At 39.2% G+C, this 23,281-nt stretch overlaps 1 protein-coding gene across 10 annotated transcripts in view; it reads right to left on the bottom strand.

The window, feature by feature from the left end:
• Positions 1-23,281, bottom strand: part of PPP2R2B (protein phosphatase 2 regulatory subunit Bbeta) — a 509,802-nt gene that overhangs the window by 290,118 nt on the left and 196,403 nt on the right. For 3 of the 10 annotated variants that reach the window (XM_058732615.1, XM_058732610.1, XM_058732616.1), the window contains exons 1-2: positions 23,157-23,253; positions 17,133-17,252 (exon numbers count right to left, since the gene is read on the bottom strand). The exons of 5 other annotated variants lie outside the window; for them this stretch is intronic. The gene's annotated coding sequence lies outside the window, so the exon portion shown is untranslated. Of the gene's footprint in view, positions 1-17,132; positions 17,253-22,199; positions 22,385-23,156; positions 23,254-23,281 lie in introns of those variants that run through there. 2 more of the 10 variants (XM_058732612.1, XM_058732618.1) reach the window with 2 other exon arrangements.

The following is a 23,281-nucleotide window of genomic DNA, read 5'->3' as shown; positions in this document are numbered from 1 at the left end:
AAATGTGAAACTGATAGAAAACAGTATGAAGGTTCCTCAAAAAAATTAAAAATAGACCTGCCATATTATCTAGCAATTCCACTTCTGGGTATAATACAAAAAAATAAATAATCACTATCTCTAAGGTATAATGTGTGTTCCCATGTTCACTGCAGCATTATTCACAGTAGCCAAGATACGGAAACAACCTAGTGTCTGTTGATGAATAAATGAATAAAGAAAATAATGTATTTATACATAATATTATGTGTATGTATATATATATACATATATATATATATATATATATATATATATATATGTATATATATATACACACTAATAAAGAAGAGAGGTTACCCAACACTGGGTGGGGGGGAGCAGGTGGGAGAACAGGAGAGATACTGATCAAAGGGTAAAACCTTTCAGTTATAAGATGAATATGTTCAGGCCGGTCTGGGTGGCTCTGTTGGTTGAGCATGTGACTCTTGATTTTGGCTCAGGTCATGATCCCAGGGTCTTGGGATCAAGCCCTGTGTTGGGTCCTGCACTGAGCATGGAGACTGCTTGAGATTCTTTCTGTCTCCCTCTGCCCCTCCCCCCACTTGAGTGCACTCTCTCTAAAATAAAAACATATTAGAAAATTAAAAAAAAGATGAATATGTTCTGGAGCAAGCAGTAGGTGTCTATACTACTAGGTGATTGTAGTTAACAATTGTGTACCGTATACATGAAATTTGCCAACAGTGGAGATCCTAAGTGCTCTTACCACACACACACAAAGTATATGAGATAATGGATATGTTAATTAGTTTTATAATTAATTTAATTGGGGTAATCATTTCACAATGTATACTTATATAAAGACATTGCTTTGTGCACCTTAAATACATACAAGTTTTATTTGTCAATAAATAAAGCTGGGGGTGGGGTGGGAAGTAGAACAAAAAGATAAAGGAAGTATTAGATAATAAAATTAGGAAATTATTCTAGAAAGCCAAACAGTCAGAAGTATCAGAAGTATCAGAAAGCTCCTTTTCTGATTAGGAAGTCAAAAGGAAAGAAATTATTTTAAAAAATACTTAAAGAGAATGTCCCCCAGTTGAATAACAGGAGTCTTCAAGATTAAGGACCCACTGGGTATCTATATTGATTATTTTTTTAAGACCTACAAATGCATGATTTTCTTGAATTTTCAGAACACCAATGATAAACAGAGGATTCTAAAAGTTTCCTACAAGAAAACAGAGGCCAAATATATTGCCATAACATCTACTTACTTACTTACTTACTTACTTATTTAGAGTAATCTCTACACCCAATGTGAGGCTTGAACTCAGGTGCCCATCAAGATTCTTTTAAGTATTATTTTCACAATTCCCAGAAGGTATCTGCTAATAGGTCAACCCAATGAAAAAGAGGCCAAGTCAGAAAACATACCAGAGTCAATTGGCTACTCTTTTTCTAGAATATAGATAGCACCAGACCTTTGAGTAAAGGCGAAGTTGTTTACAGGGTGAAGAAGCTGCAGTGTGGAAGCAGGAAGAGCCATCCTTTACTGGGACTTTAGGGCAGGGTAGGCTATGGTCTCTTCTAAGGGAGCGTTATGTCCTTGTTGCCACCTTCGCAACTTTCAAAGGTTATTCTAGCAGACAACATGGGTAAATAAAACTGAAGAGATCACACAGATTGAGGTACACACAATTTTGAAGTCAAATATGATGAAGAATCTCCCAATAAAGATTGGTGGCTTAATGGTGTTAAAATATCAAACAAATTCAAACCAAAGCACAGACCTCCCCTACATTTTAAGGCTCACTCTCTATTTCACTCTATCTCCTGAATCCCATTTATTCACTCATGAAACAAATACGCATTCTATCTGAGGACCTTCCCTAGGCACTATGCCAGTGATGATGAATGAAATAGAAAGTCTCGTCATGAAATGCTGTCTGTGAAGATAATGAAGAGAATTTGATGAGAGAAAAGAATGCAAAGGGGAGGGAGACTCACTTGGATGGAATGATCAGGGAAGGGCTCTCAAGCAGGTAACATTTCAGCAGATTCAACAGTCCAGCTATACGAAGGGGTGGTGTGATGGGTGGTGCAGTGCAAAACAGGGAACAGTAGTGTGAATACCCTAAGGTGGGAAACAGCTTGGGGTGGGGAGGGGGGCGCTCAAGGATCTGTCATATTGGATCAAAGTAATGGAAAGGGAGGATGGCCCAAGATGAAAATGGAAGGGTAATGAGAACCATTAACACATTGGGCCTGTAGGCTATTGTAGGAAATTAGAGTAAAATCCAAGGTGTGATGAAAACCCTCTGAGGAGCTTAAAGCACAGCAGGGGGTGCCTGGGTAGCTCAGTAGGTTAAGCATCTGACTCTTGATTTGGGCCCAGGTCATGATCTCAAGAGCCTCTCGTATGGCTCTGTGCTGAGCGTGGAGCCTGCTTGGGAATCTCTCTGTCTCTCTCTCTCTGCCACTTTCTTGCTTATATATGCTACTGTGTGTGTTCTCTCTCTCTCAAAAATAAACAAATATTTTTTTAAAATGCACAGGAGGGACATGAACTCATCGTGTATGGTCTTGTGTTTTATCTATTTAAGGATTTCATCATGTGTATTTTCCACAGGCATCTCAACACCAAAACCAACAGACGTCATCTTCCTTGCCCCAAGGGCTTCTTCACCTCTTTCCATGCCTCCCTTCACCCTCCAGTCCTTTCAAATATTTACTGAGAATAAACTCTTTGTCAAAATACTACCTGGGTCCCTAAAGTAGCCAAATGGCAAAAAATCACTAACTTAACATTTTCAGTTTCCTCACCCCGACATCCAATCAGCAACTACGTCCTATTAACAAACCACATCCTATTGCAAAATGTCTAATTCTTCCTACTTCTGGAATTTTTCGCTGATTATTTAATATTAGTAATGGTAGCCATAGCACTATTGCTACAACTACTACCAGTACTTTTTTTTTTTTAAGTAGGTCCACACCCAACGTGGGTCTTAAACTCAAGACCCTGAGATTGAGAGTTGCAGGCTCTGTCGAGTGAGCCAGCCAGCCACCCCTGCTATAAGTGCTTCTAACAGTTCTTACTATGGAGCAGGCTTTGTTCTATGCATTTTATATAAATTAACACATTTATTTTTCACTAAATCCTAAGAGGTCTAGATCCACTGCCTCTTTACAGTGTTCTTACTGGTTGGCATTACTCCCTTCAAGCCATCCTACTCATTTATTGACAGACTAATTCTGCCCCTCCCTGCAAAGCTCTGACCGAGCTGAAGGGCATCTATGGTCTCTCAATTCCTTCAGAATGACATCTCGATTCCTTAACTTGGCTAGCACCCCCTCATGGTTTGGTTCTAATCTATACTTCCCAATTCAAAACCCACTTCCTGTCTACACATAATAGATTTTTGCTACACTGGAATCAAATATATTTGTAATTATCCTAATGCAGCAATTCTCAGATTATAGTCTGAGCACCTCTAGGGCTCCCTGAAACCCTTTTAGAGGGTCTACAAATCAACACTAGTTTATAATACTTAGAAGTTGTTTGCCATTTTACTCTCATTTCCTCATGAGTGTACAGTGGAGTTTTCCAGAGGCTACACAATGTGTGATATCACAATAGACCAAATACAGAAGCATATAGGAGAACACAGCTGTCTTCTAGTAAGCCAGACATCAGAGAGATTTACAAAAAATATAAAGTAATGTTAGTCTTCTTACTAATGTTTTGTTTTGAAAAATATAGTAACTTTTGGTAAAAGTACATTTTGGGTATTAACATGCAATGGATTTATTATTGTTATTTTAAAATGAATTAATAAATATTTCTAAAATCTGTTTTAATTTCTGATAAACTAAATATAAGAAGATAGTGACTCACATAATTAAAACTCTTTGGGGTCCTCGATCATTTTTAAGGTTGTAAAGGGGTCCTCGAATAGCTTGAGCACCATAGTTTGAATGGTTAGGAATACATGCTTTAAAATCAGATTGGCCTGGAGGTACTAAAAACTTATTGACCTCAGGAAAGTTAAGGTTACATAAAAATCCTGAGTTTCTTCAATAGCAAAATGAGAATCATAATCATCAACATTATAGGCTAATAGAACCAAAATAACTGAGCCAGAATTGGCACATGTAAATCTACAGCAAACGGGAGATTCTGACATTATCATGATCAACATAACAATCGTTTTTATTGTCATTTTCCGAATGTGCTCTAGCCTTCCAGCTTCTGAGTTATTAGTGCATCTTATCTCTGTAGGGACTGTCCTCTTAGTGAATTTTTTTTTACCTACTGAGAGCCAACAGAGGTAGGATAACATTTTGTAGAGTTAGGAGGTAACTCTTTCTCACTCCTCCTCGGACCTATCATTCAGGCAGTAGAGATAGCTCCCTCTGTACACTCAACTCAGAACCAAAGAAGGCAGAACCCCAAAAACCAAAGTGTTACATTCTTTGTTTATTTGTTTCCAACTACGCTTTTATAACTTAGAGCAGGGATATTAATCTTAGAGTCTGGAGCCTGGGAGGGGAATAAAAAGGACTTTTGAAGATCAAAAGCTTGGCTTTTAATACTAAGCACCAATGCCTGGCAGATTGAAAGCTTGGCATTTATTCTATGAGGAAGAAAAAAAAAAGGGAAGAATGCAAGTGGATTGCATAAGAGCATTATTATGAAAGGAAACCAAAGTCTGACCAAGTGGCAGGAAGCATGAAGATCAGATGGGCAAGTCTACAGATTGGATGTCCCCTGAATTTCTGATAAGGCTCATTAAACTCAGTCCTGAGATGGGGAGATGAGTGATAGAAATTACAGACAGATATGGGAAATCTCACAGACAGCACGGGTTGGTGGGGGGGGGGGACCGGTACCTCAAGATCTAAAGTATAGTCCAGAGGTTATAAACTTCTTAGAGATGGAGAATCCTCCTGTCTAACCAATGCAGGGCCTGAGTGACAGTTGTGACAATTGTTCATGTAGACTGCTGAGTACATCTTCTTGGAATTCCATAATCCCAGCATCAGGAGAAAGAGAATGCTAGAAATTCCTATGACCCCTACAGTTCGAGAGAAAAGCAGCAACAGTCAAGAACATGCTGGTAGACCCAAAGTTGCCAGGAGCCAAATGAATGTGTGGACATTGGACTGGAGGTCACTGCAGGACCACATTCAACAATAGCAGATAATAACATCAACAGCAGGAAACAGAAAAAAGTCACACCCAAGCCAGGACTAAGAGAAAGTATAAACATATTTGATAAAGAACTTATATCCAGCCTATTTTAAACAACTCCTACAACCCCGTGATAAAGACAGCCTGGTAAAAATGGGAGCAAAACAGGTGAAGATACTTAACCGAAGTAAATGTACAAATGGCAAACAAGGACATGAAAATATGTTCAATATTATTAGTCATTAGGGAAATGCAAATTAAAGCCATAATGAAAAGTGCTGCATACCTACTAAAATTGCTAAGACTAACTGTATCAAGTGTTGGTGAGGATATGTAGAAACCGGCAATCTCACACGGTCATGGTGGGAGTGCAAAATTGCACTCTGGAAAATATTTGGTAGTTTCCTATAAACACACACCATTCAGTCCATTCATAGACATTTATTCAGGGGAAATAAAAACATATGTCCACACAAATATTTGTATTTGAATGTTCATAACAGCTTTTATTCATAATAGCCAAAAATTGGAACAATCCAAATGTCTACCAACTGGTGAACATCGTAGTGCTTCCACACAATGTAATACCTTACTATTCAAGAACTAAAAGGAACTAACCACTGATCAATGTAATCCAGATACATCTCAAAATCTTGTGGTAAGTGAAAGAATCCAGAAACAAAAGGCTACATGCTGCATGATTCCATTAATATGATATTCTACAAAGACAAAACCATAGTGACAAATGACAGATCATCAGTTCCTAGTGCCAGACTGTGGGAAGAGGGAGTTGATTCAAAAAAGCAGAACTTTTTGAGGTAATGGAAATATCTTCTGTGCCATCCAATATGGTAGTCCCTAGCCACAGAGGACTATTGAGCACTTGACATATGGTTCTTAGGACTGAAGGATTGGACTTTTCATTATATAAAACTTGTATATAAATACAATTAAAAATTACAATGGAGGGGTACCTGGGTAGCTCAGTAGATTAAGCATCCAACTTCGGCTCAGGTCATGATTTCACGGTTCATGAGTTTGAGCCCCATGTTGGGCTCTGTGCTGACAGTTCAGAGCCTGGAGCCTGCTTCAGATTTTGTGTCTCCCTCTCTCTCTGACCCTCCCCTGCTCACACTCTGTCTCTCTCTCTCTCAAAAATAAATAAACATTAAAAAAAAATTACAATGGAAAACTTTTAAGTATGTTTGGAGCAAATTAGGCCATTTCATCTGTTTCTTCAACTGTGAATTATGTAAAATCTAAATACAAATCACATGTTTTTGATGAAAATTTTGTGTCTGAATTGTGATATCCTGTAAGGGTAAAATACACAATAAATTTCAAAGAATTAATGTGAAAAAAGATGTAAAACACCTTGTTGATATGTTTTTATATTGATTACATGTCAAAATAATTATATTTGGATATATTAAGTTAAATAAAACATATTATTAAAAAATTAATTCACCCATTTCTTCTATTTTTTTTTAATGTGGCCACTGGAAAATTTTAAATTAAATTGTGTGGGTTATATTATATTTCCAATGGATAGCAGTATTTTATATAACAATGGTGGTAATGGTTGTAAGACTGTATGCCCTTGTTGAAACTTATTGAACTATACATTTAACTAGCAAATGTTTTAATATGTCAATTATACCCTATTCAACAGATTAAAATAAAAAGACAATATACATCAAACCACACCATCAGGAAGACTGGTCAAGATGAATTACCTCTGGAGAGGGTAGAAATGAATTACTCTTGCGGGGTGGGGGTATAAAATGAGTTTACCCCTGGAGTAGAGGATACAATGAGTAACACTGGGGAAGGACTTGATGTCTTTATGCCTTATGGGGATAAGATAAGTACCATCTGGGGTGAGGACAAGATGAGTTACAGCTGGAAGGCAGCACCACAGGGATAGAGGTCCATATGGAATACCAGAAAAAGTAAAATGTGCCTTAGCTGATGCCCATGAGGACAGAACAGGGATGCCATTCTGATAGGGAAAGGGGAAGGTACACGATGGTTGCGTGTGTGTGAAACTGAATGTTTAGATCTTTAATTATACATTTAAATATGAAAGTCATTGGATTACTATGAATTGGTGAGTACATCTTCTGATGTCAGCAAAAGTAGAAGTTAAAACCAATAAAGCTTCATTTTTGCACCAGTGAGTTGGTGGGCTATTGTGACTATATATTTTAAGCCATGAATATGCCCTGAAGTCAAATACTTTTTATACATTCCCACATTTTGTCTTTTAAAATCAAATGATAGGATCCCTAAAGCCATGGTACCCAAAGTGACATAAGGTAACTTGGGCACCACAGCAAACTCACAGGGGTGCTGTGGCAGATTTTAAATATTTGAAGGAAACACACCTGCCAGATGCCATGCAAACTGTTAGCGTGAAGTAGATCACAGTTTCAACATTAGATTGTGTTACAGGTCATATTTTGGCAAAGCTTAGTTTTCAGTGATTGCTATTTTGAACTAATTATGGTTCAAAAATTAATATGGAGGAGCAAATCTGGTTCCAAGTTTCAAGAAATTATTAACTGCTCAACGGGTACCTCTTATTACTGAAAAATTAAATTTTTTTTCTCAATATATATTTTTCCAAAATTCTACTAAATTATTTGGATGACAATTTGTATTAAGTTATTTGGAACTACTTAATAAAGAAACTATTAGATACCTCTTTTGTCTAGGAAGCAATGCCTGAGACAATAAGGGGTCTGGGAAGTGAGCAAGTTTAGAGATGTCTGCTCTTCAAGGTTCACATTACTGTCTCCACATTGTAGTTGAAGAAGCTGATAACCTGAGTATGGAAGAATTTGCCCAAGGGCAAATACTAGTAGATACCAGATTTAGGATTTAATTCCCTGCTCCCCTCAACATAAAAGTCATGCTTGTGACCTCCTAGGTCTGCTTTATGATCCTTCAGTACAGGTCCTGGAGACAGTCACCCAAGGAAAGGCAGATGGTCCATGGAGAAGTAATAGTGGGACAGGAGTTCCCTTGGGGGTGACAGAGGGCAGAGGGAGGTCACAGAAAGAATCAGGGTCAGTGACCCCAGCTGTTTCTAACCACCAACTATTCCCGCAATTGAAATTTACACTGAGAGATTAAGTGACTTACTTGGGGTCCCAAGAGGACCTCATCCATCCTCCTAGAGTATGATATCCCACTCCCATTAAAACCTGAGGAAGAGGGAATAACTTAGTATTAAGTCAAGCAGCTCTTGAATTCAGTTCATTAGCTTCTTGGATGTTCCTGGATTTTTATTCTAACTTCAATATACTTCCAGGAATGACAATGTGAACCTTTTCTTATCCTGATGGTCCGGGAGCATTTTCCTCACAATTACACATGTATTACTATCCTCTTAAGAGGTCAGTAAAACCTTTTATTTAAAAACCTGATTTATTTGCATCCATAATCATCCTGTTAGTTAGACAATCTGCATAATACCCTCACATGAAATATTTTTAACTAGCCTTTCCAAAATATGGAAGGACTCCTCCTTAATAACAGAAGGCAATAACTATCTTAAAAAGGAACCCATTTGCAGATTAAATTTGCCAAAAGGTCAGCTTGCAGCTGCCACTGTGTGGCAAACCCCACGTGTCCTCTGTGTCACATACTGTGACATATCTCGAGAAGAGTCAGGGTCTTTTCCAGTCTGCTGATTCTCTGTTTCAATTAGAATAGATTTAAGAGTCCCCAAGCTCTGGTTTCTAGGTGGCCTTGCACAATATTATTAATAATTCAATCATACCTGTGCTGATAACAGATTGCATTTATACCACCCCACAAAAAAGCCCAAACAGATTAAGGACTTCCCTATGGCTAATTTCTTTAGCAGTTTCATATCTGATTGACATCCATTTATCTAATTGCAGCTAGAAGATTTAATTTTCATTTTGTTGGCTTAGAATTAACGAGAAAACCTGTTTACTTTTTAAATATTTGACTCATTCTTTTTCATCTCCTGAATAATATTGAGATAGTCCATTCCATGCGGTGAATACTATATTTTATCAGTTTTCATTCTCTGAATTCATTTCAGCTGAGTCTAGCTGGTTACACTTTGAAGCCTAATGTGAAATTTAATCTTTCACTGCAAAGAATTTCATTTTTATGGGAGGCCAACAATGAGACAGGCAGCAGCGTGTTCATTTGGAAATCCAGAAAATTTTAGAAAAAGAAAACATTTTAAAGAGCTCTTCATCCCTTAGTTTGAAACCTGCTTTGATTATTCATGAACTTCTAAGTAACGTGGGATGGTTTACTTAACCCAGATTTGAGACAAGCGAGGTGCCTAGCACGCAAAACGTATGGTGTTCACTCTCAGGGCTGTGGCACCACCTGTGAATGAGTACCTCCTTCCTTAACTTCTGTGCCATAGGCTCGCAGCTTTCTTCCTTCCACTCCTGGCTCTGATCTCAGAGCATCCCTTGCTTTATATCTGACAAAATGTGCTGATACTAGCAACCTTCCTCATGGTGGTGTAGTGGGGATGAAATGAAATAATTCACACCAAGCCCTTAACAAGTTGTCTGGCACATAGTAAGTGTCTAGAAATGTTCAATGATGTTACTATGAATAGTATGTTATTGTGAAGGACTGAATTGTCCCCTGCCCCCATTCATATGTTGAAGCCCAAGTTCCCAATGCAATGGTATTTGGAGGTGAGACTTTGGAGAGCTGATCAGGATTAGATGAGGTCATGAGAATGGGGTCCTCATGATGCTTTCAGTATCATAAGATGAGAACTTACGCGGAGAAAGAGGGGCCCTTTTGCACTGCTGGTGGGAATGCAAACTGGTGTAGCCACTCAGGAAAACAGGATGGAGATTCCTCAAAAAATTAAAAATAGAACTACCCTATGACCCAACAGTTACAATTGTTGATTCAAAGGGGCATATGTACCCCAGTGTTTATAGCAGCACAACAGCCAAAGAATAGAAAGAGTCCAAATGTCCATTGGCTGATGAATGGATAAAGAAGATATATATATACACACACACAATGGAATATTACTCAGCAATCAAAAAGAATGAAATCTTGCCATTTGCAACTACGTGGATGGAACTAGAGGGTATTATGCTAAGTGAAATTAGTCAGACAAAGACAAATATCATATGCGTTCACTCCTATGTGGAATTTAAGAAACAAAACAGATGAACATAAGGGAAGGGGAGCAAAAATAAGATAAAAATGGACAGGGAGACAAACCGTGAGAGACTCTTAAATACAGAGAACAAACTGAGGGTTCTGGTGGGGTGGTGGGTAGAGGCATGGGCTAAATGGGTGATGGGCATTAAGGAGAGCACTTGTTGGGATGAGCGCTGGGTGTCATATGTAAGTGATGAATCAGTAAATTCTATTCCTGAAATCATTATTACACTATATGTTAACTAACTTGGACTTAAATAAATAAATAAAAAAGAACAATGAGGATGGAGATCTATGGAAACCTGAAAATCTAAAGTATGACAATTTCATAGTCTACAATGAGTTTATTATACAGAAGTAGACAATTCAATAATAGCCCCATAATCCAGACTCTGATAGAATTTAAAAATTATTAGCCAAATGAATGTTTCAACAAACATATCTCTATTGATTTTTAGCTTCTGTCTGTAAATGTCTTGTACTCTTTGATACAAGAGTCAAGATACAAGACTGTACAATGTCTCGTACTCTTTGATACAAGAGACATGTCCACAAGGTTCAGATTCATGAAATATAATAAATATTTTCATTATATTTCATATTCATGAGATAAAAATAAGTCATGGGAAAAAAAAAAGACGAGGAGAGCTTGCTCTATTTTCTACCATTTGAGGACATAGCAAGAAGGTAGCTGTATGCAAGCCAGGAAGAGGGCTCTCACCAAAACATGATCATTACAGCACCCTTACCTTGAGGACTTTTAGTCCCCAGAACTGTGAGAAATAAATTTCTATTGTTTAAGCCACCCAGTCTATGGTATTTTATTATGGCAGCTGAAACAGTCTAAAACAGTTATGTCGTATTATGCGATTTGATTGTGCTATACCTAGCCTTTCAGTGGTTTCTTAGGCTCTTTTTAGAATAAAGTAGAAAATCATTAACATGTCCCTAAAACCCAGAATGGACAGGCCTCTGCATATCTATCCAGGCATATCTCCTAATACTCTTTCTGCAAATCCCTGTACACCAATCACACTGGTCTTTTGGGTTCGTGAATGCACCATGTCATATCTCCCTCTGTCTGCTACAGGTCCTTTGTTTAGGCTGTTCCTAGTCTAAAATGCTTTAGTATCCTTTTCCACACAGTTAACCCCTTCATACTTAATATTACACTCCATCATTTCCTTAGGACTTCATGCAGATCTGTCAGACATTTTCTTGGTTTAAAAAATAAATCACAGTTGGTCCTTATGCATCTATTTATGTTTATCTGATTACCATCTCTCCCACTAGATGTTAAATTCCAAGAGGGAAGGAATTCTTTCTGCTTTGATTGGCAATTTGCCCTCAGCACAGTAACTTGGAATCAATGGGTGTACCATAAATGTTTAGTGATTGGTATAAAAGTAATATTGTCCCTGCTCCATCTTTGATAAGGTTATCCTCAGCCTTTTGTATTAATAGTTCTAAAAGGTTCTGGGACCAATTCTGATGTAGGGGACTGGTTTCTCCATACAAACCAATGCTTGGACACCAGCTGGTTATGTTAAATTCAACTCAATTCTGACAATATCTACCATATACATTTGAGGTTCCCTCCTTACATTTGATTAATTTGCTATAGCAGCTCAAAGAACTCCAAGAAACATTTTCCTTAGTAGATTACCAGTTTACTATGAAGGGATATAATTTAGGAATAGCCAGATGAAAGAAGGTATGGGAAAAGGGTGCAGAGCCCCCATGAACTCTCTGAGGGTAACGCTTTCTGCAAATCTCCATGTATTCACTAACCAGGAAGCTCCCCAACCCTGTCTTTTGGATTTTTTATGGAAGCTTAATTACATAGGCATCATTGATTAAATAATTGACTGCTGGCAACTGAAATAAATCTTCAGTCCCTCTCTCCCTCCCTGGAGGTTGAGCTGGGACTAAAAGTTCCAACCACTGGTCACATGCTTGGCTTCGATGGCAACCAGCCCCCATCCTCTAGTGATTTCTAAAAGTCACCTCATTATATAACAAAAGACACTTATGGCTCTCAGTGTTTAGGAAATCCCCAGGGTTTTGGGAACTCAGTGCCAAAAGTAGGGATAAAGACCAAATATACCTATTTCTTACGGTAAGTTACAAAATCACAAGTTCTTATTGCTTATTTTCCAAGTAGTGAGCCCAAATGATTCCTCTTTCTATATGGCCACACTTAGTTCCTATTTTCTTCCATAAACAGTCATCTTCTTTGCATGTTCATTAGCTCACCACTGTTTGTTGAGCATCTAGAACAGGTAGCACACTAAATTCGGCTGGGTATACACAGTGAATACAGGCACACTCTCTGCACTTAGGCTGTTATCAGCATAGTGTGGTGGGAGGCAAATCATTGCACAAAGCTCCAATTTAAGTATACATAACTTCAGTTCCCTAGGAGAGGGATAAGATAGCCTAAGGAGAATGGTCTTCTCATTTGAGGAACCAGTGGTCACTTCCTACATGAGGTGACTCTGAGCTCTAACACCTGAAGAATGAGTAGGAGCTATAAAATGAAGAGTAGAGGGGAGAAAACCAGTATTCTCAGTGACTGAGAGCAAGAAGAGAGGAAGGATGCTGAGGCATTCTGCATTTTTGCAAAAAGGGGACCTAGTCCATAATCTTTTCTGTTCTTTCAATATTCACTTGTTCATTCATTTATTCACTTATTCATTCTCATTCATAACAAACAGTAAGTCACTGATATGTGCTAGGTATTACCTTGGCATGGAAATATCATAGGAAAAAAGATGAGTCCCATGCTCTTTGAGGGACTGCATACTGTTATGTTAAAATCCTATCTGTGCCTAAGGAACTTTCAATTAACATGCAGGAAATGTTGTTGAAAATATCATGTGTTCAGTCCAGTAGGCAAATCCCTACCTAATGCTTCATTTCAGCCATTCTTGAAGTGTAGTTGTTGTGTAGAGACTGTCTATTCATGAGGGTAGCCTGTTTTGGAGGTAAGCTTGAGTTTATATTTCGCTAGAAGAGTCATTTGCTATGAGCTGAGAAGCACAAATACAGACAAGTACTTAACACAAAAACCAGGCTAAACAAATACTTGTTCTTGTTATCATCACTTAGGCTGATGGGAGAATGCAGAGAGAAAGAAGTAGAGTTTTGGAAAAGGTGTTCTTCACATGTAACTGGCCTGGAGGAATAGGCCCTGTGTTCAAGAAAGGCAGGGAGGATCCCTGAGGCTTACTATTATCTCCCATTACTACTGTGACTGGTTATTTTAGACCAAACTTTCAAACCAGTCCTACCCAAGGCAGAAATACTCAAGGACATTCTCTGCTTGGTAAGAATAGAGAGAAATAGAGGCCAATATGGATTTCCAGGAAGACAAAAATTCTCTTTGCATACTAGGCCTCCTTTTTTATTTCCTGATTTTCAATGATTTTTCTAAATTTGTCACATTGAAACAACTCCCTCAGCCCCCCAATCTCCCAATTACCATTATCCATAAGGACCCTATAAGACATGGTTCTTGACTTATATGGTTATCTCTATTTTTTTTTTCAACATTTTTAATTTATTTTTGGGACAGAGAGAGACAGAGCATGAACGGGGGAGGGGCAGAGAGAGAGGGAGACACAGAATCAGAAACAGGCTCCAGGCTCCGAGCCATCAGCCCAGAGCCTGACGCGGGGCTCGAACTCACAGACCGCGAGATCGTGACCTGGCTGAAGTCGGACGCTTAACCGACTGCGCCACCCAGGCACCCCAGGTTATCTCTATTTTTAAGAGATGAAACTGAATTGAGACATGGAGAATTTGAGGAATTTGACCATAATCTCAAATAAATACAATAAATATATTTTGGTTACCACTCAGTAATTTAAGGACTAAAAGCTAAACCCTCAATTCCTTAATGAATTTAAACTATAAGCAGATATCCTTAAAAGCAATGGGACTATTTAATCCCAATTTACCTCCTGTGTTCTACTGAAATGGAGTTAGTTAATGCCCTGCACTTGCCACTTATGTGGTCTTTGGTAGGATTTTCAGCTGGGGCTAACCCAATTCCAAATCTATGGGTTACAAAGAATCAGCAGAGAAAATGACATATGGTGGAGAGCAGGTGGCTTTGAGAGACAATATTAGCTATGTATATATGAAATCACAACAAGTATAAATATTTAATTTCTAATGTTTGAAAGAGAAAAGAGGGTTTCTTTGAAAGTGGACTTTAATGCATATGTAAATTAATTATAATTCATGACATTCCTCACACAAATCATTATTCCAGAAAATGATGCAATCATTTCAAATCAATATTGACATTTTGGATGTTACAATACTTTTAAAGATTTGTTGAAGTATAGTTTCTCTTTCCCCTAAAGAGGGCCTTCTATCATGAGCAAAAAAGCTAGATGAAATGCAAAAAAAAGTCACACGGTTTTCATATGTCAAGCTTGTGTAACTTGAGTTCATAGACCATCCATGGGGGCCATTGGGAAGCAATGGTTAGGTTGGTAGCTGTTTACACAACTATACCACTGGACTGCATCCTGGTGCCTTGTTACAACTTATACAAAGGTCACACCCAAAAGCTAATGGTCTGTGTGTTTTCATGGGCACATTTCTTATCTCTGGTGACTTCCATTTTCAGGGTGTGTTCACAACTATCTCCAAATTTGATCTCATGGCACAAACTGCTTAACAAAGTCCTCCAAATGTGGTAACTAATTAGATATCCACAGGAAGTAATGAAGCTGTTGCTGTTGCAAAAATATATTGTTGACCAGGTTGGCCCTAAGTGAAGTATGAAACATCAGTGGATGAGGACACTGGGAAAGAATAAAAGTCATACGCTGATGAATAAATATCATAGGAAGGGGTTTTACAACAAAGTCATCTTCTTTGACTACATGATGATGCAGGAAGCAGATTTGGTAGTGAAATGGGAGATCCAAAAAGCCCTATGAGGACTTGGCCCATCTTGTGTGGTACAATTTGGGGTAAAGGGTCTTCAAGTCACCCTTTAGCTCAAAAGTATCTCCCTGGCTAGCCCACCACTCTCTGCATCAGAATTGACATTTGCTTCCACAAAAGCCATTCTCATTCAGATGTCCCAGTCAAAATGCATGCATTCTGGAGCTAAAAGCCAAGGTATTATTTTTCTCTTTCCATTTTACTTTTCCTCCAAATCTATTTTATCAGCAAATCCAGCAAATGTACTTTCTACATAGCTCTCAAATATGCCCTTGTCTATCTTCACCGCTACCCCTTTATGTCTAAGGCACCATCACCATCCCCTTCTCATTGGGCCTCCTGCTTCCACTTTTGTCCCTTGAAATCTATACTGCACAAGTAGCTGGAGAATAACATTTTTAACAGTTATGAATTAGATCATGCTATTCTTCTGCTTAAAATCCTCCAATATCTTCCCTTGGGCTCGGAATAAATTCCAAATTGCTTATCCTGGCATTCAACTGAAAACATTCTTCCCACAGCCCTTTGCAAATCTAGCTCTCTCTCATTCATGTACCTTTTCCCTCTCCCATCCCATCAATCAAAAGAATTTATCCTCCCTACGCACCTCCCTCTCCCCCTCCCCACCCACAGCACATACTGCCTCCACTGTTAGGACTTCTTCATAAGATTCCTCTCTGTGAAATGTCAGCACCCTAGACATTAAGGCTATATCATCAAGCTGCTGTACCTTTTACCTGAGTTTAGCTGTTGCATCCAGGTGCTGACTTAGAGAAGGAATCTGCTCTAACAATGGATTAACTGCCCTTTGTTTCCTGACAAGGTATGATTTTGTTTGGTTCATATATTATTATATATTCTGAGCCACTGTACCAAAAGTTAACTTCTATTAACTCCATCCCCTCTACCCCAATTCTTGTGCTTGCTTCCTCTTTGCTGATGTTTAAAAATCATTAACAGAAACAAAGGAAACCTCCATCTCCACACTTCCACTGCCTCTTTCTTTCCTCATCCCTTTTTTTGAAAGCCAACCATCTTAAGAAAACTTAGACCTTATTACCCTAAAAGCTTCTTGTCTTTCCAGGGATGATAGAGGAGTCGTTTATAGAAACTGGTCTTGTAAAACACATGACTTTCACTTTGGGGCCAGCTACGACTTCCACTGAAAGCTCCCTGAAGACAGTGCATTAGTATAACATCTCTAAAGGAAATCAATAATTTTATTCACTTTGAAGTGGTTTATACAGCATCTGTCCCATAGTTAGTATTCAAATATTTGTTATAAACACCACGTAATCCACAACAAAAAGAGGCAAAGTGTTAATATTTTAAAATGGTATTTTAGTTATTTAAATTCTTTCTAACCCAGAAGAATAAAAAAGAAAATTCTAACCAGATGTTACTTTTTTTTTCACCACTCAGAGAACATTCTATCTCTCTGAGGATATAGTATGATCTCATCATATACATAGTTAATCAAATGATTATAAGCATGCATACTCAGTAGAGAGTGACAGAGAAAAAAAGTTATTCCTCTGCATCCTTCTATGTCCTGGGTGCTGTTGTAACCCCATAACCAAACATAATATGGGGCATATGACTGGCATCTAAGATATGTGGATTAAATGAATCAATGCACACAGCTAATAAGTGATAGAGCCAGGATTCTAAGCCAGATTTGTCTAATGACAAGCCTATGTCCCAGAGCTAAACTATATTGGTTTTCTTCATTTTTCAGAGTAACTGTGTTGTTTATTCTGGTGCTATTCTTTGAGGCGTATGCTCTCCTGGCTGTCATTACCTGTGTTGGTGTTTTTCTCACCAAGTGCCTGTAGGTGCCTCAGGTGGGGTCATTCCTTGTACGACATTTCTCAGAGCCAAGAAAACAAGTATCACCGCTCACTAGTGTCCATCAATTATTCTGTGTGCAATTAAGAAATACAATTTATAGATAAGAATCCTTATTTATAGACAGGCTCAAAGTTATTCCCAAGGACATGCTGTTAATGGCAGAGTTACTTTCAGAACCTAAGTGATTTGGTCTCTTCACATTCTCTTATGAACAAAAAGGGCTACAAATAAATGATCTGTCTCCTGGATGCTGGTCCATATTCTAACACCACAGTGACTGCCAACTTTGACCATTTAGTCCTTCAGCCCAATCTTACTGTATACCCTAGATGTAGCCACACCAGAGGACAAGGAACGTGAACAGTCTAATGAACGGAGGAATGTTAAGTTCTTCTTTCCTCAGCTTTTACTGAGCCCTGACATTATATTTGCTACCCGAGGACGTAAAGTATTTATTTAATAGTAAAGAGCCAGGCAATCTGACATCTCCCTCAGCCAAAACAAAAGTTAATCATCTCAAGCACGTATGGACCCGTGTCGCTTTGCAACCTACCTGTGCTTTTCATAGGGGCTCTCAAACTGTGAGCTTCCCCACCCCACTGCCTTTTCTCAAAAACATATAATCTGGCCCACCTGCATTTTTGTATTTAGGTCCCGGCAAAGAAACCATTATGAAATTGACAGAGCTGCCAGAAAGTAGGATGACTTCACTGCATGTGAATTCACTGAGGAGGTGGTAGGCAGAGGCGTGGAGAAAGAGGAAGAAGAATATACATGAAGTGAAATTTGCCTTTGGGCTTCCCACCTCTTTCTCCATGGTGTTGAGAATGGTTCTACAAACCTTTCAGAATTAACGTGTTTGCTCCATAACAAACTAACCTAAGTCTCTTCCCATAGAGCACAGCAAGACTTTGGCCTTTTAACTCAAGTTGGTAATGCCAAAAGTAATGAAGAACTCACAGATGATAACAACAGCACATACCATTTACTGAGTGGCGATGAGGTACTAACACTATGCTAAGCCTTTGTACACATTATTTTATTCAATCCTTACAACTCTTTCCCATGTCACTCCCACAGAGACGCTTCAAGGACTCCCCATTGCCTTTAGGATAAAGTCCAAATGACAGAGTTTATGAGACCCTCTAAGACGCCATCAACCTTTGCATGTCTCAACCTCACCTTGCGCACTCTGCACCTCCCTTGAATGTTTTGGTTTTATCTGTACTCGAATGCTTTCGGTTCTTCTTATGTTTTGTGCTCTCTCTTGCCTACAGGCTTTTAAATACATTCCCTTGAGAACACATTTCTTCTACTCTTCACCTGGTTAATTGGAACTTTCCCTCAAAATTTTAAGATTTTTTTGTGGGAGACTTGTCTCCAGTTCCATCTAGGTCGGGTTCTCTGTTGTTGCTTCCATGATTCATTCTATTTCCTCTTTTGTAACTCAATACCTGTAGCGACTAGTTAGATATGTACCTTTCTAGTAGATTTAACCTTTGTGAAGGCTGGCAGGCTACATGCCTTCTTATTAAAGTTGTTTCCCTAAGCATTGAACTAATTGCCTGTCATATGAGTAGACCCTGAATAAATGAATGGAAATCAATTATATACAAAATATATATTTGAGTATTTCCATTTCAAAGATGAGGAAACAGATTAAGAGGGGCTAAATAACTTGCCCAAAGATATACACTGAGCCAATGGTGAAGCTAAGCTTTGAACCCAAGACTGATGCCCAAACCCAAGTTCACAATCACTCCACAGCACTGCCTTCTCAAAATATCCTCCAACCCTAACAGGAAAAATAAAGAGAATTACTATGGAGTATTTATCTTACAGAAAAATTGAGTACAGAAAGCTGCTGGGATTCTTGAAGGTGGTCTTCTGCTCATCTGATTTCAAAGCTACCTGAGAGATGCTGGGTGATTGTGAGTCTTTCTGCACCTTGGGCACAATGGAGTGCTTTCCCCAAATATGGCTTCTGTCTCTCCACTATAGGTGGTAGAGGATAACAGGCAACCCATAGCTACAACTTTTAGTTCTTCCCACAGATCTACACAAAAAAAGGGAAAGTGAGTTTCTCACATTCTGGGAGAGGTTGCCCAGGCAACAAAGACAGACTCAGAGTGACAGACCACCCAGTTGAGGCATGATGCAGTAATCTGCACATTCTCCCATACTGATGCCCACTTCCACGAGGCAGTAACCAATTACTGTCATACATCTTTTCAATGAGGCATCACTGAGAGATTCACCTGTCCCAACCGGACGCAGCTTGTAAAGAGGTCCCCATGGACAGCTAACCAGTATCTCCAGGACCTGCTACATACTCAGGTGAAAAGCCTTGTGTTTAATTTATAGATTATGCCAGAATAGCAGCTCTAAAGCTGAAAACATTTCAGTAGTCCCAATTTTGTGGCTTGTAATAAGACAAAAATGGCTATTGAATTAAATATTAATATTCAAAATTAAGTTAGTCCACTTTGTATATAATGGGTATGTATATAACCCCTGACACAGCTCTGCCACTTGACAGCTGTGTGATTTTTATACGTTAATCAAGAATTTGTTCATCTATAAAATGGGTTTATAGATATAATTACCAATGGCATGTGTGTGTGTGTGTGTGTCTGTGTGAAGAGCCAGTGAGAAAATACATGTAAAGCACTTAACATATGGTGCATAATCAGCACTTAATAAATGAAAGTTATAGTAATTATTAGAATATATTTGAGTCCCTGAAAAGGTTGTTAGACAGAGAGAAGCAGACTATTCCTTTGAGTCTATCCGCTAGTTTAAGTTTAGTGCAGAAGCAAGTCGGCATCATGTCTACCCCCGTAATAACCAGGGATGTGGGCTATAAACCCCTTGTGGCACAGGCTGTCTTCACTGTGTACTAGAAAGCCTTTGCCAAGCTTAATACAGTGTGAGGCACACAGTGTGTGCTCAAGAAATGCTTGTTGAAGCTGTCAACAATGAGATGTTCAGGCAGTTCAAAGCACCGTAGGCAGTGGATCTTTAAAGGAAACTGTACCCTCCTAGGAGTCATTAAATGAGTTCTTCAGGGAGGGCAGTAACAACATGCCACCTGATTGCTTTGTTCAGAAGTACTTTCCGACTGAGTTACCCCAGAAGAGATGCTGTTTTTTGCTACATAACTACAGGACTTCCAGTCCCTACTAGGAAATGGCTTTTCAGGATGGCTTGCATTACATTTGTGTATGGAGGGGAGAGAAACACAGAGCAGGATGAAACTTCTACCAATCTGCTCGCAGCCTCTGGCATACCATTGTGTCCTATTATGCTCTGGTGTGTGTGTGTGTGTGTGTGTGTGTGTGTGTGTGTGTGTGTGTTGGAATGAATATAACAGCAGTGCCCACATACTTCTGAAAATCAGGTCCAAATCTCATTCAGTTCTATTAGAAAATTATTCTTACAGCATGACATAGATTCTCTGAAAGTATTTTATCCTTTAAACACCAAAACCTCTTCAGTGAAAATTAAAACGGAAAATGTGTAAAGGAGCAGTTCTCTAAATGAAACCGTTTCTGGCTAAGCAGACCACATTAGCCAGTGGTTCTGGTCTTTGTTCTTGAGTAAAAAATTCAAGAGAGGGGTAAACCAGAATGAATAACCTCCAAATGCTAATTTTGCAAATCCTAGTTTTTGCTATTTTGGAAAACAAACCACATGATATAGCAATTAATAAAAGGTATCGTGTCTTATTAACGTTCATACAGTAATTACGAAAATCACAAATCCATCTGCTAAGTAGTCAGCAAACAAGACAAACGACTGAGCTCCGTTAAACAGATTACCAACAGCCTATGGGAGTATAATCTAATAGCCCCATTCTGAGCCATGAATAAGGCAGCTACTCCCTTTTACCCCGTGGACAGGTCACAACAATACCATCTCACATGCAAGGCAAGACAGAGCAATGGAGACATCCGGCAAGTCGCCCTCTCTGGAGAGAATGTACTCGTAAGCAAGTGTCAATGTTACTCATGTAGCTTGCTCTTACAGCCTTTGTACTGACACTTAAGAGTTGGTTTCTGGGGTGCCTGGGTGGCTCAGTCGGTTGGGCGTCCGACTTCGGCTCAGGTCATGATCTCACAGCTCAGGGGGTTGAGACTTGCATCGGGATCTGTGCCAAAAACTCAGAGCCTGAAGCCTGCTTCAGATTCTGTGTGTCCCTCTCTCTCTGCCCCTCCCCTGCTCATGCTCTGTCTCTGTCTCAAAAATAAATAAAAACATCAAAAAAAAAATAAAAAAAAAAGAGTTGGTTTCTTAAAAAGACCCAAAAGATGTCTCCTAAAGTTAAATACAAGCCCAGGAGTTTCTGCATGTAAAATGCCCATCAGGGAGGCTCTTCGGCTCCCCGCACAGAAAAGTTTCATCTTCCTGCAAACTTCTGTCATTTCATCTCTATTTCTCTTCCAACATTCAGTATCTGGACATGTTTCATGGCTCCTCTCCTTGACAGGCATCTGAAGAAAAGAAGCCATGTCTTACTACCCTATGACAACAATAACTACCACTACGACTAGTTGTGATTGAGATAACTACCATTTCTTGGGACTATAAATGTTCCAGTCACTGGGGGCAAGTGTTTCATTTTCTTAAATTTATTTTTTGTCACGTGATATTCGCAACAGACCCCTGGGGTAGGCGCATCCTCCCTTTAGATGTTAGGCAGTTGAGGCCCACAAAAACATGGGAAAGACATGGGATTCATGTCTAGGTCAGAGAGACTCCGAGGCCTGTGTTCTGAAACACCATGCTACACTTTACATAGCCCATGTAGCATCTAGGTCAAGTACACAGCAGGTGTTGATAAATGTCAGTGGAATCAGTGAATACCTTAACATCAATTCACTCCTTCATCCCCTTGGTAGTTGAGGTTCAATCCTTATGGATTCTGCTTTCTTGTGCATTTTTCTCAGGTGTGCATGGGGCTCAGGGTTATTATTTCTACTGGCTATCCAAAAATGTCAAGAAGAGCTTCCCTTACCTTTTTTACATCAGAAAATAAACACCTTTCTGGGACTCTACCTCCTACTTCAGTGACTGCCAGGATGATCATTCACAACTGGGCACAATCGATTGCTTTTCATTTGTATTGGTGCCACTCACATGTTGGACTACAAGCTAGATGGTAGGAGGTGGCCCAGTGTTCCCGGCACCTCCTCCCTACTCTCTTCAACATTGTGACTCTACGGTCACATGGAGGGGAGTTCAGGGCCTGCTGGTCACTGACTTCACAATAATCAATGTTTACCATTGGTGGGAATAGTGGCCTTTTGATGCCTTCACCCTCTGAGCACACAGTGTTCTCTATCTGGTAACTGCTTGTAACTTGCAGCCCACTCAGCTCTAGAGAACCCTGATTGCTTTAAGCCAAGCAGCACATCCCATTGGCCTTTTCACTGTAATTAACTCATGTCAGAAGATGTGGTTCAGGTGAATGATAAAGGAGGAAATATCTGCTGGGGGCTTCTGGGGAGAATGCTTTCTAGCTCAGCGAACTTTAAGGAAAGCGATTCTCTCTCTCTCCTTGCTGGACATTTACACAGAATAAGAAAGATCAAGGTGTGAGAAGTCATTCTGGAACTCTGAAGAAACCCAACCTTAGGGTTAAACAAAATACCAAGAAGACCAAGGAGAAAAAGGAAGATAAAATGTTTTTGATGATACAACGGAGCCACTTAAGCCTTGTGTCAAAGCTTGGACTATTTCTTTATTTTTCAGCTACTCGAGAGTCTAAGTTCCCTTTTTGAATTAAGCCAGTTTTGACCTAGATTGTCTCTGACTTGAAACCAAAAGATTCTTAATATTCATGGGTGACAACTTGGTTCCATGTTCATCATCACATTCACTTATTATTTTTTCAGAACAGCAAGTATGACAAGGATCTGAAGGACCAAAGGGGACCATTGCTTATCATAAAGTGTAAGCAGGCAAAATTTACCTGTCAGAGCCTGAGTAGAGCTGGCTGGCCTGATTAAGGGCCATGATCTCACAGAGTGCTCTTCCCTGTGTCCTACATTAGTGAACTGCATCCCAGTCAATTATGTGTGCGGTAGTCATAAAGAC

Source organism: Neofelis nebulosa, chromosome 1, assembly GCF_028018385.1.
Source record: "Neofelis nebulosa isolate mNeoNeb1 chromosome 1, mNeoNeb1.pri, whole genome shotgun sequence".
NCBI lineage: Eukaryota > Metazoa > Chordata > Mammalia > Carnivora > Felidae > Neofelis > Neofelis nebulosa.
This window is presented reverse-complemented; position numbering and strand designations above follow the sequence as displayed.